Raw genomic sequence first — 17821 nt, 5'->3', positions numbered from 1 at the left:
TCCATGAGCATGGGAGGTCCTTCTATCTCCTGGTGTCTTCCTCAATCTCTTTCTTTAAAGATTTAAAATTTTCATTGTAGACGTCTTTAATGTCTTTGGTCAGGTTTATTCCCAGATATTTTATTTTATTTTTGCAGCTGTTGTGAAGGGGAGTGTTTCCATGTACTCTTTCTCTGACTGCTCGCTATTGGTATATAGAAAGTCTACAGACTTTTGTAGACTAATTTTGTAACCTGCCACTTTACTGATCGTGATAATAATTTCTATGCATTTTCTGGTGGAATTTTTGACATCTCTTATATATAATTATATAATATCGTATCATCTGCAAAAAGGGATAATTTGATCTCCTCTTTTCCAATTATTACTCCTTTAATTTCTTTCTCTTATCTTATTGCTCTTGCAAGAGTTTCAACCATTATGTTAAAGAGGCATGAAGACAGTGGACAGCCTTGTCTGGTTCCTGAATTCAATTGAGTGCTTCCAGTTTTTCTCCATTTAGAATGATGTTGGCTGTGGGTTTGTTATATATGACTTTAATTATGTTGAGATATGTTCCCTTGTCAGTTGTCACAACTTTTGAGAGAAAGTTCTGCCATCAAGGCAATGGCCAATTTTGAAAGCTTAGGAAGCAAGAATGAGTGTCTGCTTCTGCTAGTTGAAGACATCATGGAAGCCCTGCTCCATGATCCTCAATATTGAAAGGGTTCAGTACTTTGGAGGACCACAACTCTTACTCCTGGTGGAAAACCAGAGGATGTGAACTTGTATCACTAAAGAAGTATGCTACCAAGTCTATGTTCATTAAGGATATGGGTCTATAGTTTTCTTTTTTGGTTGTGTCTTTACCTGGCTTTGGTATTAGAGTGATGCTGGATTCATAGAAGGAATTTGGAAGTTCTCCATCCATTTCTATCTTTTTGAATAACTTAGGTAGTATTGGATGTAGAGCCTCTTTAAATGTCTGGTAGAATTCTGCTGTAAACCCATCTGGTCCTGGGCCTTTTTTAGTATTGAGGTTTTGTATTACTGTTTCAATTTCCTTATTTGTTATGAGTCCGTTTAAGCTGTTAATCTCTTCTTGGTTTAGCTTTGTTGGTTCCCATGCTTTTAGGTACCCATCCATTTCTTTTAGGTTTTCATATTTAGTAGCATATAGGTTTTTAAAGTATTCCCTTTTAAAGTTCTGGATCTCTTTGGTGTCTTTTGTGATGTTTTCTCTTTCATCTCTTTGTTGATTTGGAGATGCTCTTTCTTTCTTTTGGTTAACTGGGCTAGCAGTCTATTGATCTTGTTTATCTTCTCAAAGAACCAGCTCTCAGATTCGCTGATTCTCTGTATTGTTTTCTTTGTTTCTATTTCATTAATTTCTGCTCTGATATTTGTTATTTTTAGACCTTTGTTTTGTAATAGTACTTACTCCTGACAGTGGGTTAACAATTTCAGCTGCGGTAGCCACATGTGTGCTGAGTAGATGCAGTCTCAGATTTACTTAACTCAGAAAGGCTTTTACCACTGTCTTACCCAGTCCAACTGTATCTGTTCAGTTTCCCTGATTTCAGATCATGATGTCTTTACTTGAATTTCTATGTTTATATTTTTCACTTATGTCATCTTTCAGTGAATAACTGAGTAAGTCTTTCCTATTCCTAATTTTTAAAAAGATATTTTATTTATCATATTCATTTTATTTTATGTGTATGTAAGTGTACCCTTGTCATACAATTCCCATGGAGGATAGAAGAGGGCATTGGATCCCCTGGAACTGGAGTTATGGTTAGCTGCCATGTGGGTACTGGAATTTGAATCCAGGTCTTCTGCAAGAATAGCCAGTGCTTTTAACTGCTGAGCCATATCTCCAGCCCCCTATTCCTAATTTTCACTTTTTTGCTTTTCTTGTCTTTTTTTTCCTGTCCTCTTAATCATACTCACTATACTCTTTATTACACTCTGAGAATATCCCCCCCCACCATTTTTTTAAACAGGGTCTTCCTGTAGCCCCAGTTAGTCTGGAACTCACTATGTAGACCAGGCTGGCCTAGATCTTACAGAGGTCCTCCATCTCTGCCTTCAGTGTGCTAGGATTAAAGGGGAATACCATTACACCCAACATATAACCCATTCTGTCTTTAAAACCAACCATTCAATCCTAATCTCCTAGCCCTCACAACTACCTTGCATGGTGGCACTAGAGTGACCTCATTTAAGTGGCTCATTTAAACTGGAGAAAGAATAATAATTCTGTGAAGACCTAGAGCTGCACCCTTCACACAGCCTCCCCTCAGCTTACTTCCCACTTAACATTTCCAGTAGAGCAATAATACACCATCAACAGGGTGCTCCCATGGCCAGAGGAGAAAAGTAAAGAATAAATACTATACAACAAGGATTGTCTTTTTCCTTTTCTTTTTTTAAGACAAGGTCTTACCATGTGGCCCTGGTTGGCCTGGAGCTGGCTTTGTAGGCCAGGCTGGCCTCGAGTTCACAGAGATTTCTTGCCTCTGGGATTAAAATGCTAGTATTAAAAGGATGCCCATCAAACCCAGCTGCCCATCAGACCCAGCTGCCCATCAGATCCAGCAAGCTTTTCTTTAAGGAACTCGAGAGCAGGTGTTTACTTTGTGACCATGTTTTCTCTGTCTCTACTACTTAACTGTGCTGTTATGGTGTGAAAATACCCACTGACCACACATAAACAAGTGTGTGTGTGTGTGTGTGTGTGTGTGTGTGTCCATGGTCTGGTAATATTTTATTTGTAGAAAGTGAAATTAGAATTTCATATAATTTTTACTTGTCAAAAATAGTGTTCTTTCAATTTTTTTCCAATAATTTAATGATCAAAAAATCATCTTTATTTAGTTGGGACCACATTTACTGCTATCAGATTTAGTATGTGACATTTAGGTCATTTTTGCTAAAACATTCTTTGTTGTTTATCTGAAATTCATATTTAACTGCTCAAACTATATTTTTTCCCTGCAACCCAAGCTCACTTCTGTCTCTAGTCCATAGTTAGCAGACTATGGTTCAATGTTTCAGGATATTTCTTATCAGGGGAGTGGGTGTGGCAGACATGAGAGTACGTGTGCTTTTTGTCCATCTAGTTTTAAATAGTAATTTGACATTGGAGCCTGGGTCTTTCTTCTGAAAGATCAGCCAGAGCTCTTAACCACTGAACCATCTCTCCAGTCCCAGTGAACATTATTCTTTAAATTTTGTTTTTAAGGGGCTAGGGAGGCAGCTCAGTTGGTAAAGTGCTTGCTATGAAAACATCAAGACCTGGGTTCAATCCGTAGAACCCACATAAAGAAAGTTGGACATACTGGCATATACCTACAACCCCAGCACTGAGGACGGAGCACAGGTGCCCTCCTGGGGCTCACTCCCCATGCTGCTTGGGCTGCTTGGTGTTCCTCAGGCCAGTGAGAGGCCCTGTCTCAAAAACAAGGCAGATGGCTCTGAGAAACACATCCAAGGTTGACCTCTTGCCTCCACATGTGTATACATGCCTGCCCACATATGTGCATCTACATAAACATGTACCTGCACACACAGACACACTCACACTAAGAGTGTTTGTTTCAGGGATAATAAACAATACTGTATAGAGTTTTTCTTTCTCTAGCCAGGGAACTCATGCGTCTGTCCTAATAGTTTTCCAGTTAACACACATTAAATAGGTTTTTATTTTATTTTTTGAGTGTCAACTACTTGCGTTTTTTTTGTTTGTTTGTTTGTTTGTTTGTTTGGTTGGTTGGTTTGGTCTTTTGAAACAGGGTCTCCCTGTAGCCCCAGCTAGCCTAGAACTGTCTCTGTAGGTCTGGCTGGCCCCGATTTCACAGATACCTGCCTGCCTCTGTGTTAAAGGTGTGTGCCACCACGCCTGACTACTTGTCAAGTATTTATTAAGCAGATTTTGAAAGCTGCCAAATAACAGTAAGTTGTACCGTCTTGAGTACTCATCCTTGAGGAAAGAGAGGAAGGGATCTGTGTTTAGGCCTATAAAACCTGTTCTCTGCACTCAATTAGTATGCCTGTTATTATGGACTGTTGCTTGGCTTTGAAAAGTGGTAAAATAAACTAAATAAACTGCCTTGTTTTCACTACTCTGAGTTGCCAGTGCTCTTATTGTGAAGTGAGGCCCCATGTTTCCAACAGGCAATAAACAAACAAGCCAAAAAAAACAAATAAAAATTTACTCCATCAGATATGAAGATGACAATAAATTAAAAACAAAGTAAAGAATGCTGGGTATTTCTGGGGAGGTGGAAGGACTGCGCTTCCAATGGAAATTTTGTAGAGAGAGATACAATGAAGCAAAGACCAGCAGAACCAGGAAGCCAGGTGCTAACAGGAAGAGAGAGGAGGCGGAGCCATTCACCCAGAGAGAACAAGAGACGACAGTGGGCTGCGGTTTACTGAGTCTTTCTTCCGCATTTTGTGATGTGTTTTTGCATTGTGTGTGTGTCTATTAGACAACTATCTTATTTTGTTTCCCCTCTTAGTTCCTTATCATGTAACATAACATGATTGATGGACTTTGTCTCAGTATTTATGTGCTAAATTTACATCATAATATCGATGTTATGATGTCAGAAGAGTAAGCTTCATTCAAAAACTCCTCTTCAGGAGAAAAAGTTAGCCTGTTGGGGTTGTACACAAGACAGCAATATCATGTGAGGAATTATTACCTTGTTATTCTCTTTTTTAGGAGTTTAAATATGACTTAAGGAGATATAGGTGGGTGCCAGGTTGACAAAAGTGGTCTTGTGATGGATAATCTTGATTGTCTACTCAGCTGAATTGAAAGACCCTTAGGAAAGTGGTAAAGCATACTTCAGGGAGTGTCTGTGACAGTTTTCAGAAACTGGCTCACCAACAGTGAACCGAGGAGAGCTGCCGCTCTGACTGTTGGCACTGCCTCGTGGGCCTAGGCTGATGGAGAGGGACTTTGTGCACTTGCATACTTCTGAGTGAGCACTAATTTGGTCCTCCCATTGTCTGTAGACTTCGGACTCCAGGCTCTTCAGTCTTTCAACATGCAGTTTCAGGGGGGCACTCTTCTTAGGGGACTGCCAGGCCTTTAGCCTTGGGCTGAGCGTCCATCTTTGATGCCTCTCATTCTGAGGCTTCCCGCTTCCTGGACTACGAATCTTCTGGGTTCCTGGCTCTCCAGACAGCTACTGTGGGGCTGTGTAGTGTCACAACATAAGTCAATTGAATCAATTCATGCTTATATGTTTGTTCTGTTGATTCTGTTACTCTGGAGAACTCTCACTGACCCAAAGAGCAGTGCCTTGTAAAGTGGATTTCTGGTTTGTTACAACAAAGTACAGTTTTGGAACTTTGGAAAGGAGTATAAGCTTTGCTTAATCACTTGCTCTCAATCATCCTGTATGCTATATACCTACCTAATAGACTACAGGGAGCAAGGGCAGAGGCGGGAGGTCATTTAGGAGACTACTATGTAATCCAGGTGAGCGATAACCACGCTTTGGGGCTGCACAGTTGTGGTGGAGATAGTGTGAAGTCATTCTGGGCAGCGTGGGATGCAGAATCAGCCAACTTTGCAGATGGATTTCATGTCGGATGTGAAGGAAAGAGACAAGAAGATACCGTCCAGATTTTTGGCCTGAGCAACTGGGAGGATAGAGCAGAAAGACGGTGGAGGGGAAGGTTTGGGAGGGAAAATCAGAAGTTTGACTTAGGAAGAGATAAGTGTGAAATTCGTTTTAGGCCTTGAAATGGAGATGTCAAATAGGCATCTGGATGGATGAGTCTGGAATCCAGAGTTGCTGTCTGGGCTCCAGTTATAAATTTGAGTATCGTTGGTGTATAGATGATGGTGAAAGCCAAGTAACACAGTGAGCTCATCGAGGGAGTGAGCATAGCTGCAGGAGAGACCAAGTCAGAGTCATGTTTCATGTCAGTGATTTGAAATGGCTCAAAGGCTTCCATATTAATCATGACCACAAATACAATCGTTATTAGGAATGTTCACATTACAAAAACATTAACTGCTGTATGGTAGAACCTTAGATATCACTTAGAATCCTAATCGGATGCATCTTTTCTACAAATAAAAGAAAAGTGTTTGTTTAAAATCCACTTAATTTCTCCATCGGCCCATGGAAGGGTTGGCTAGATTCATGTTTGCTTCTTGGTAGGGCTTAGAGAAACATGCCTTTAGTTTGGAAATGCTTTAATTGAAACAATGTGGCAGAATGGAAGTCTTTTCTGCTTACTTGACTTTTCTCTTTCTGTCTTGCAAAATACTCTCGTTGCCATGTTTAAAAAACTATTTCTTGTTATGTTTATTCTGGGAAACACCTGTATCTTCTTATTTTCTGCATCATTTACATTAATAGCTACTCTCAAGTATCTTTGTAAGGATTTCCGGGATAATCTAAGCCTCTGGGCTTAGATTCCTCCAAACCAAATCCAACCCAAACAAAATAAAAACACTTTCTAGTGAGCTATACCCTCTACCTCCATTATCAAACTATTTTCTAAGGTAGTTAAAGCCTATAGGCCTTAGACAGTAAAATGACTGTGGAATTGTTCATCAAACAACACTTTGAATTTACACCCCAATGCTATCTTCAAATATGAAATATTGCTGGCATTTTAATTTGTGGCTTCGAAGGTTGCTTTTAGCCTGAGAGCCCCTGTTGTCTGACCTACAGCCTGAGTCACACTCATGAGCATGAAGAAGCTGCCTAATTCTGATTATGATGGCCATTCGGAGTCAGAAGTTGCACCAGTTTCCGGAGTAGCCACAGCATGGGTAATACCTGCTGTCATTACACCCTTTGGGTCCAGCTGACAGCATCTTGACCATTTCACAGGAGGCAAGAAATGACTGGGTTCTCGTGTAGCCCTTGAGGCTCAGTCATCTGCAGCACCAGTGAGGCCAGTAGCTGAGAGGTGAGCTGTCCTGCATGTGAACCTGGTGTTTAGGGATTTGTTTGTGCAGGGAGTATACATATGGGGTGGTTGTCCCTTAGATTATTACCAAGGCCAACTTAGATGGTAGGTAGAGAAGATGCATTCGGTGAGGGATCAGTGGACTGGGGTCAAGACAGGTGTGTGTGGGTTCCCGGGAGCCAAATGTAAAAGGAAGAGGCTGAGAAGGTGTGCACTGCTTTAGGGAGGATGGGCTGAGAGGTGGTGAGAGTCAAGATGCTTTGCGTTTCGCTTAAACGAAAAACAAAGGAATGAGATGGGAGATGGAGAAAAGAAAGGTCAGGGGAGAGGTTTTCTTAATTAAAATAAATGCTTCATAAAGGTGGGACAACTAAGCAGACAGTAAAATTATGATTTAAGCCAAACTATAAATATGACGTCTTTGCTCAGGGTGGGCAAAGATCTAGTCTATGGGGACTGATTTTAGATAGTAGTGTTACATAATACAACAATGGTGACAGCAGAACCAGGACACTGTGGACGCAGGAATGCTGCGGGGGTCCGTGAGCTGTGTTCTTACTGCTTCTTTTTACTTTTATGATATAAGAAGCAAGGTTATCAGCATAGTTTAACAGAAAAAAGGTGCTGGGACATTGAGCAAGGACAAGGTGTTAGTAACCGGCAGTCTGATGATGGAAAGTGTGTCCAACCCCACAGACTCTCCTACACAAAGCAAACCCAGTCCTTTTGGCTTGTGGGTATTTCTTAAATTTAATTTTAACTTTTATTTATGTATAGAGTCTGTATATGTATATGTCACCTACATGTGAACATCTGCGGAGGGCAGAAGAGGGTGCTGGATTCCCTCCAGGTGGTTGAGAGCTGCCCAGTATGGGTGCTTCTAGAAGAAGAAGAACACTTAGTCACTTAGCGATCTCTCAGGCCCCTGTTTTCTATTTCTTTCCATCATGTTTACGCTGTACTGGGGCAAGCTCAGAGGAAGAAGAAATTTGTATTTAATAGAATTGTGCTATTGCTAGGTAAGTGTGGCCACCCATGACATTGGGACTGCCATGTCCCCAACAGATAAGAACAAAGTAATTGTAAAGAGACAAAAGTATCAATAGCCTTTGGCAAAGGAGTTTAAGTTGAAAGAGGAGAGAGTGCAGGAAGTGGGGCAGTAGTGGTGAGAGGGGTGGGGCACAGACTGCAGAGAGTCTGAGCCGATAGGGTGTGGGGCAGAGAATGTGTCCCATGTGGTTTTTAGTTCTAGCAAGGTCTACGATGATGACCAGGGAAGTGAGACCAGATTGAGAAGGGGTGAACTCCCCTGAGGCTTTGATGGAGAACGTGGAAGAACTGCAGGTGATATAATGTGTAGCTGATTCTGAGAGCGGATTGGAATCGGCCTGCAAACAGCAATAAGGAACAAGATTTTTGACTCCTGGACTTAGCAGCAGAAGATGCAAGGTAAGCGCACATTGGAGACCAGAGGGAAGTCGCTTCCTAAGAAAGGTTTCCCTGGAACCCTGTGTAACAGCCAGCCAACAAGGAATTTTACAGATGGCTGACAAAGTTTTAGAGGCTAGAGTGGAAGGATTTCAGAATGTGGGGAGGGATAGGAGAAGGGAACAGAATAGGCTAAGAGCCAAACAGGGGTTGTAGAAATTGAGTGTCACCCTGGGTCCTGAGGCGCCAGATGTGGGACACAGGACTGGAGAAGGTGACTGCTGGCATGCCCAGGCAGGACTGTGGTGAGGCTGTGTGTTTCAGGGGAGAAAGAGAACTTTGTGGAGGGCTGGGGGCTCACAACTATACACTGCCAGTGACCACTGCAGCCCTTTTGCACATGGGTCTCCTAGCTCAAAGTGAACACCATTTGCTGAGCAGTCTCTCTATCCGAGGTGCTGTTCTAGTGGATTGGTGGCACAGACATCTCTTCAGACATAGGAGAGCAGACGCTCCGCCCCACCCCTTTCCTGGGATGTTCATGGTGAAAGGAGGGAACTAACTCCAGCAAGTTATCTTCCAACGTCCACAAGCCTGTATTGGCACATACCGTGTACAAGTGTGCAATGTGGGCGTATACACTAAATAAATAATAAATAAATGTAAAAAAACAAAGAAATTTCTGAAACTCGGAGTGTGTAAGAATTGAAGACAGGGGCTGGAGAGATTGCTCAGTGGTTAAGGGCACTGACTGCTCTTGCAGAGGACCAGGGTTCGATTCCCAGTACACACATGGCGTCTGTGAGCCGTCCTTAACTCTAGTTCCAGGGGAATCCAAAGCCCTCTTCTGACCTCTGCGGCATTGCACAACATGGGTGCACTCACTTACATGCAGGCAATACACTCACACACATAAAAGTAATAAAATATTTTTAAAAAAGAATTGAAGATGTGCTGGAGAGGTGGCTCAGGAGTTAAGAGTACTGGCTGCTCTTGCAGAGGACCTGGGTTCAGTTTCCAACATTCACATGGCGACTAACAACAGTCCCTAACTCCAGTTCCATGGGATCTGACACCCTCTTCTGACCTCCACGGGGATTGTATGACATGGGTGCACTTACTTGCATGCAGGCAATATACTCATACACATAACATAAAAAATAAAAATAAATAAAAATAAAGAACTGAAGACAGAGAAGTACAAAGAAAAGAATGCTTGTTGTATGTGTTTAGTCATCTGGCAGATGGTTGATTCAGTAAACTCTGTTTTCCAAAGCTGTGGGACCATGTGAGGTGAAACCCCCATGTCTTGATGTCTTTGAGATTTAGTTTCTCTACTGGGATTCTGGTGTTGCCACGAGTCTGATTTATAAGCAAACTAGAACTAGAGGACAAGGAAACGGGTGGGTAAATTGGGTGTTTATTTTCTTCAGCTATTATTAACCTAAGCTTAAATTCTTGTACCAGAGAAAGGAATTCTTATGGCTAAATTGCTAGCAATAAATTATGAGAGGAAAAAAATAACCATGTGGGATAATTGACTGAAAAACAAATGTCAGTGAGAGTAAACAGAATGGATTCCACAAAACGTATTTGCAAAAATGTCAGAGGAGTTGAGCTGTTTTCCCTCACAATATTTGTGCTGGTATAAAGGGACTGCAGTTTAATTAAATGTCTCCGTAGAGACTAGGCACTCCTCTGGATGTCACTTTGAGATTTCTCAAAAGAAAGGACTGCATTGTGATTAAGTGAGGCAGCAGCCCTTCATAGTGACAGGAAACTAAAACACCTGCCACAGGACCAGGACCTGGGGAGCTGGGATATTCCTGCTTTGGTCATTAGCCAGCTGTGTGACCTTGAGCAGCTCCTGTAAGACATCCAGTGTGAGAGTGTTAGACACATGGCTTTCCCTGTGACATGATCAACAGCTAGCTCTCAAAGTGTTCCAGCCCTAAAACCCCTGCTTTTGTTGTAGCTTGTTAAGGACTCCACAAATACACTCCCTCTGAAATCCAGCAAAATGAGTGAGAATTTGAGGGATTTTGAAAACTAAAAGGAATTATCAGTAAACTGTGATTCTAGAGAAAGATATTTGAAGAAGTAATATGCTTCTCTGCAATTACAACCTGTCTACAGATTGTACATTTAATTACAATTTAATTCTCAAGATTTATTTTGATCCTCTGTATTCAGTGCATTTAACTTATAACATAGGCAGTTCTGATCTTTCTTGAGTTTTGCTGTTTTGTCTGAGAATGATAGGCAAAAGGGGTCATCATACATTGTATGCACTATTATTTTCTTCTTTTTCTGGGAGACAAGATTTTGGGGACAATGTTAGTTCAACTGTTTGATATTTTTTTCTTACAAACATTAAACTCAAATTACCATAGAATTGGAGAGAACAACAGGCTGTAGAAAATTATTTTTTAAAAATGACACAGTGGGCTGGAGAGATGGCTCAGCAATTAAGAGCACTGGCTGCTCTTATAGAGGACCCAGGCTCAGTTCCCAGAACCCACATGACAGCTAGTAACTGTCCACAACTCCAGTTCCAGGGGATCTGACACCATCCTCTGGCCTCTGTGAGTTTCCATTCACATGGTGCATTTACACACATGCAGGCAAAACACTCAAATGCGTATAATAAAAATAAATTAAATCTCAAAAAAAGAAATGACATTGTTAACACTTCAAAAAGTAGCCTCGGTAGATGTTCAGTGGGTAAAGTATTTGCTGGGCAAGCATGAGGGCCTGAGTTTGGATCCAGTACTCAGGATCACTGGACACAGTGGTGCACATGTAACCCCAGTGCTGGCAATCCAGGGGCAGGTGGATCCTCAGGGGCTTGAGGGCAGCCAGCCCAGCTGAAATGGTGACCGCCAGCTTAGAAAGACACCTGTCTTAAAAATAAGGTGGAAAATGACACTGAAGGGTGTTTGAATTGACCTATGTCCTCCACACACATGCACTGGTGAGAGCACCTGTACACACCTGTGCATACATATATGCACACCACACACATAGAGCACAGACACATATATACCACATGTAAGCATACATCACACACATGACTACACCACATATACATACACATACACCACTCACATCACACACTTGACTCTACCACACATATACATACACATGACTATACCACACCACACACACACACACACACACACACACACACACACGAAAGTAACTTTTTGCTTTTCTTGTGATCTACCTTTTCTATGGAAGTGGAACAGATAACACACAGTTATGGGCTATTGTACTTTTTTTTTCTTTTCGTGGTACTGAACATTGACCCTGGCGACTTGCACATAGCAGACAAGCTCATGAGGACTGAACTATATCCACAAGAATGAGCTATTATTTGTCAAAAACCAATCCAAAGTCCCTTTGGTAAAGTAATCTGGCAGCCTTTTCTAGGCAAGAGTGAAATTGCCTTGGTTTAGTTGGGAAATGAATTTGAAGCAGAAAGGATTTCTGTTTCATAAGAATTCCATGGTATGTCTATTCACCTGCCCTACCAGGGGACAGCTAGGTTTGTGCTCCTCAGAAAATAAAGTACTCAAAGTCAAAAGCACACTAAAAAGAAAGTTTGGACTACAAGGACTGCGAATGTGTCCCCAACCCACAGGAGTGGCAGTGGCTGTGAACGCGCATGCTGGCATCAATACGCATATGTTTGTCAAATATGTGAAAATAATTAAAGCCAATTAGAAGCAGATTAGCCTCACAGGAACCAAATGAATCTCTAATTGAGCTTCCTGCATCAGGCTGGCTGGTCCCATCTAGGATTTTCTTAATGTGACATTCAATTTTAGTTTGTACTGTCATGCGAAATCATGGGCCACTAACTACTGGCTTCTAGGTTAACCAGAGAGTAAATGAAGATTACTCCCACTGTTACTGGGAGAACTAGAAATGGTAAACTGCCTTGAACTGGCTTTGCCACACTGCTAGCCACGTGCAGCTCTGGGTGTGTTGTGTTTCTTTTATGCCTGCAGAAACACTTATCTGAAGTCCAGTCACTTTTTTTCCCCTGAGTTATAGCTTACTTCTGGATAGACAGTGCTCTGAGAAGGGAAAATGTGGAAGGATTTTTCCATTCAGCTGGTCACTGTGGTGAAGTTGGCAAGTGCACCAGAAAGCTTAGGCAGTTACGCAAATACTTGAAACAGTTTGTCTTAGTTTAGCTAATCCTCCCTAGGTAACTATATACTTTTCTACCCTTAAATTTTTTTTTTTTTTTTTTTTGTAGCTCCAGCTGGCCTGGATGGAATTCATAGACCACAGCTGGCCTGGAACTCACTATGTAGACCAGGTTGGCCTCGATCTCACCGAGATCAGCCTGCTTCTGCCTCCTGAGTGCTGGGATTAAAGGTGTGCACCCATCATGCTAGGCTAAAAATATTTTATTTATTTATTTATTTATTTCTGTATATGAGCATTTTGTTTGCATGAAAAAGGGCACCACATGCATGCAATGCCCTCAGAGGCCAGAAGAGGGAGACAGATCCCCCAGACCTGGGGTTATGGGTGGTTATTAGCCACCATGTGGGTGGGAACTGAACCCAGGTCTTCTGTAAGAATTGCTAGTGCTCTTAACCTCTGAGCCATCTCCAGCCCCAGATACTTTGGTATTCTTATTGCACTAGGAACTTCATATTTTCCATCTTTGTGTGTCCTTATTTTGCCTATGGATAACTTGCAATTGTAGAAATATATTTTCCTTGAAATGAAAATCCAATAGAGTAATGGATACAGTGGGTTATGCTATTGCACAGTGGTGGAAAGCTCTGTGAGAACACTGTAACATAAGGACAAAGCCGTTTATTTGTAGGCACTGCCATTTCTTATTTATAGGAAAAATATTTTAATGACTTTTTTTAAAGAAAACTAATTTAAAATATTTTAGGACAAAAAACTACTTTAAATATTTAACGTCTTTCCTTTAAAGAATGAGATCAGGAATGACAGAGGATTTGGAAAAAGTGAGCTAGTGGGAAGAGATGAGGGGCAATGTGGAAGGTCAGAGATGACCTGGCCCCTTGTGACCTTCTCTTGTGCTAAGTAATGTTGATTCTGATTCAAAGTTCAAATGCTGCTTTGAAGTAAAACAGAATTTCCTAAAGGAGTCATGAGAATTTCTCCTATTCATTAGTAAATGGCTGAAGTCTTGAACCTTTGTTTTGGGAGAAAGTAACTCTTCTCCCTCATTTTCCTGTATTTACTTATTTACTCATTCACTAAAGCACATTCAAGGAATTGAAGGTGTTGATGATGAGGCAGGCGAGACCTGCTTTTAGGAGTCCTTTATAGGAGCACATGGTGCAGAAATAGTCTGAGAATTTCTTGATATGTTGAAAAATAGGTCCTCGGCCAGTACTTTTCATCCTTTATCTGATCACAAGACATAGAATCACAAACTGTAAGATCTGACATAGCCACTGGGATAATCTTCAGAGAACACATCATGATAATGCCAATATACAGAGTGCCATGAAGGAAAATTCATGTGTAATTTGCATAAAGATCTAGAACGAATTTGAAAAACTAAGGCTTTTAAATTATGAGCTGCTCAAATTCTAGTGATAACCACTGATAAGAGAGTATACAAAAAGCAGACAATCTTTTAAAAATATTTTTAAAATTATCATCATTTAAATATTAAAATGTCATTTAAAATTTATAAAGGTTGAAAATTTTAAGAATAAAATTTCTTTCACTAACAGATGAGATATGAAAATATCTTGTGATACTGTAAACAAGTTTTGAGTCAAAACAGAATTTCTCATGTCAAACATTTGAAAGTTAAAGTACGTAATTGATAGAAATGCATAAGTAGCCGTTGGAGTCACCCTGCTCCTTACATGCATACTTCTGAACAGGCCAGTAAGTAACATCACAGGCATCCGGCAAATGTGCTGGCTGCAGGCTGTTGCTGGGAAGGTGCTTGCTACGTGCCAGCCAGTCCTTTGCAGCTGTGCCTGGGGCTGCCCGCTGTACTTATCCCATGGGTTCCTAGAACAGGAGACCTTCCAACAGCACCTGGAGACTTTGTTCACAAGGGTAGAGTAGATGTCCAGGTAACAGTGCATATGGGCAGTGAATCGCCTTCCATGGGCAGCCCTGGTTTTTTTTTTTGCTGCCTTTAGGGATCATGGAGCACATCATCGATCTTCACTCTACTAGATCAACTCTTTGAACAGCCCCCACTAAAGTGGTTCAGTGTTGGAGGTGCCCGGCTGGGAACTCGGAGGGTGATGCACACCGCTAGTTTATTTGTTGCACATTTGTTAGGTACTTGCAGCCAAAGGCATGCTTTTTTTTTTTATCATCATCATCATCGTCATCATTATCATTACTTATTGTTTTACTTCTGCATGTGTGTATGATGTGTGTGTATGACAGGGGGTGCAGGGGGAAAGTGTGTGGAGGTGAGATGACAACCTTGGGTGTCATCCTTCACCTTCCACCCAAATGCAGTCTTTGCAGATACATGAAGTAATCTTAAAAACAAGAACGAGTATTGCATTATGCAGTTAAAACTTAAGAAGTTACCCCTCCAGTAATTTGGTGTGAAAATCTATGTCAAAGTAAAACACAAGTTTTTCTTTTTGTATGTAGCTAGTAAATTGAGTGTCAGTCATGCAGAGAAAGCCTAGGTTTCACCCAAATTTCAACAGCTTTCCGTAAAATATGCACATAGATTTCAGTATCTGAGAGGAAGCAAGCAGGTTCTCACTTTTCCCTCTTCTCTTTCTAATAACCCTGGGCACTCCACTTCTGTAAAAACCATCACAGGATTTGTGGTTGCATCAAGATTCGACAGTATCTCTAAAGCCAGGATAGGTCAAAATGCAACTAAATTCTATCTTTTAGCTCAGTGGCTAGAGAAATGATTTGGCATTGGGGAACATTGTGAAATGATTGAAACTCAGTAACTGAGCTCTGTAGCCTCTTAAGACTGTTGTACATAGGGTGAAGCTAGACTTCAGTCATACAATCTAATGATTCAACAATGTAGCTAGTTCCCAACTAAAGGAACTGCCACTAGGGTATTCAGATATTTGGTCTCTAATTGTTTGAAGAAGGCCTTCTGGGCTGGATAAAAGCAGGTAGCACTTGTTAAATGCTACATTTGTTTTGATGTAATAGTATAGGTAATTTAACCCTCCCATAACACTAGGAGGGAGGTTCAGTCATTGTACAGATGGGGAACCTGAAGCAGAAGAAAGCTCATAGCAGCTTAAGTTAGTGACAAGGCCGGGACACAAATCCAAAGACTTTGGCCTTGGGCTATGGCATCACTGTCCTGGGTGCTGAAGAGTGGAGTTATACAGTCCTTAGAGCAGCGTTCAGCATTGGCAAATAAAGCTACTGAGCCATATAACAGAGTGAACAGCCGTTGGCACTTTTCTTCTTGAATTTTATTCTTTTGCAACAGAGCGTCTCTGTAGCCCTGGTTGGTCTGAAGCTCGCTGTGTCAGCCAGGCTGACCTTGAATTTACAGCAATTCTCTTGCCTCTCTCTCTTCAGCAGCTGGGGTCTTAGGTGTGTGCCATTGTGCTGACTGGCACTTTTCCTTTAAGAGTGAAAGAGGAAGCAATGCCCAGTCAGATGTACTCATAGGAGCCATATTAGAAATGTACACTGACGAGCCTTACGGGCAGAGGACTGGGTTGCAGACCTCGTGAAAAAGCAGGTCTCGATGTTCTCATGTGGCGGGCAAAGAAGTACAGAGAGGAGTTCCGAGAACATGGGCAGTACAGACAGGCAGAACAACCAGAACAGAGACCAGCAGACTGCTAAGAAGACACACAGGTTCTTATGGATCCTTAGTATTTATGAACCATAGTTTTGGTATGTACATATAGTTATATTCACGTTAGCTATGTAACTATACATAGTTGTAAACAGACCCTGCCTTGATCATCATAGTAAAGACTCAGCACTGATGGTGGTCAGTGTGCTGATGATGACACCTGCTGTCCCGGTGTCCACTCGTGTCCTGTACAGCAATTTCATGACGATTGTGTTCTTTCAAATGAGTTCGGTGCATGGCTCTCCATGGGCCCCACTCCAGGATGGCGTGTCTACCTCTCTTTGGATAGAAATATAAATTGGGGTTCTTGAACAAACCCTGGTATCTGAAGCATGAGGGGAAGATTAGAGTGAGGAGCAACAGCAAGAGCTGTTGAGCTGTTTGAATATGTTGGCAGAAAAGATTAGAGAGGAAGACTTATCTGCAAGACTGATTATGTGGATAGTCAGTGTCTCTGGCACGGCCAGGCCATCACGAGCTTGACTGTGTCTTTGCTTTTACATTCCTGGCTGGGATTCAAATTCAGAGAGGTGGCAGACTGAGTCTGTGTGCAGCTGTCAGCGTGTCTGTAGGCATCTGAGAGGGCATGAGGCCCACATATAGCAGTTAACAGGCTTGGATACTCCTTTTCACATCGAAGCTCTGGGCGAAATAGGACAAGGTCAGCTTGGGTACTGCAAGAGCCTTGAATGAGGAAGTAGCTTGACTTCCCCCTAGTGGTGATTGCAAATGGGTCAGTCACTCTTTCCAGGTTAGGGACAGTCAAGACTGGTCTAATATGAGACTCAGGGTCTTCCTAACAAATTCCTTTAGGGACAAGTCAATTCTGATTATTACCAAAATGAAATGACTGTTGTTGCATACACTTTAAGAAAGAAAATTTTAAACTTCAAAGAGATTTCGTATAAAGACAGTTAAAGGTAGATTTCAAAGTATGAGATAATCACTCAATGTTCTTAACTAATCGGACCATGAAAAATTTTAAGAGTAAATTTCAGTTAATTTTCAAGATTAAAGCTTCTCAATGCTGACTGCCTCTAAAAAGGCCCTTAAAGGAGCCAGCTAGTTGGCTCAGTGGGTAAATGCCCTTGTGGAGCAAACCTGATGACTTGAATTCAATTCCTGCTACCCACTGTGGAACGAGAGGACTCATTCCTGAGAGTGGCCTGTGACCTCTACACATGTGCTATGGCACACTCACATACATCACACACACACAGCAATAATAAATAAATTTAAAAATATTTAAAAGGTGGGCGTGGTGGCGCATGCCTGTAGTCCCAGCACTTGGGAGGCAGAGGCAGGCGGATCTCTGTAAGTTCAAGGCCAGCCTGGTCTACATAGTGAGTTCCAGGACAGCTGGGGCACCCTGCTTCAAAATATATATGTATATGGCAATTATATGGCTAAGTACATCTCTGGTTTCAAAGTTACTATTTTTTCTGATATAGAAAGTGTCACCATGCCAAGTATCTGGTTAGCTTTTTTTCCTTTTTAAACCATTTCTATTCATGGACTTGTGAACATTTGGAAAACTAAAAAATTACAGCATTGATTAATTGGAATTACACTGAGTTGAAAATCATTTTTTTCACAAAATTATGCAAAATATGGCTCTGCTGAAATACTTAA

Source organism: Nannospalax galili, unplaced genomic scaffold (assembly GCF_000622305.1).
Source record: "Nannospalax galili isolate Female #2095 unplaced genomic scaffold, S.galili_v1.0 scaffold216, whole genome shotgun sequence".
In the NCBI taxonomy this organism is placed as follows: Eukaryota; Metazoa; Chordata; class Mammalia; order Rodentia; family Spalacidae; genus Nannospalax; species Nannospalax galili.
The sequence above is the reverse complement of the archived record's forward strand: the minus strand, read 5'-3'. Positions refer to the sequence as shown.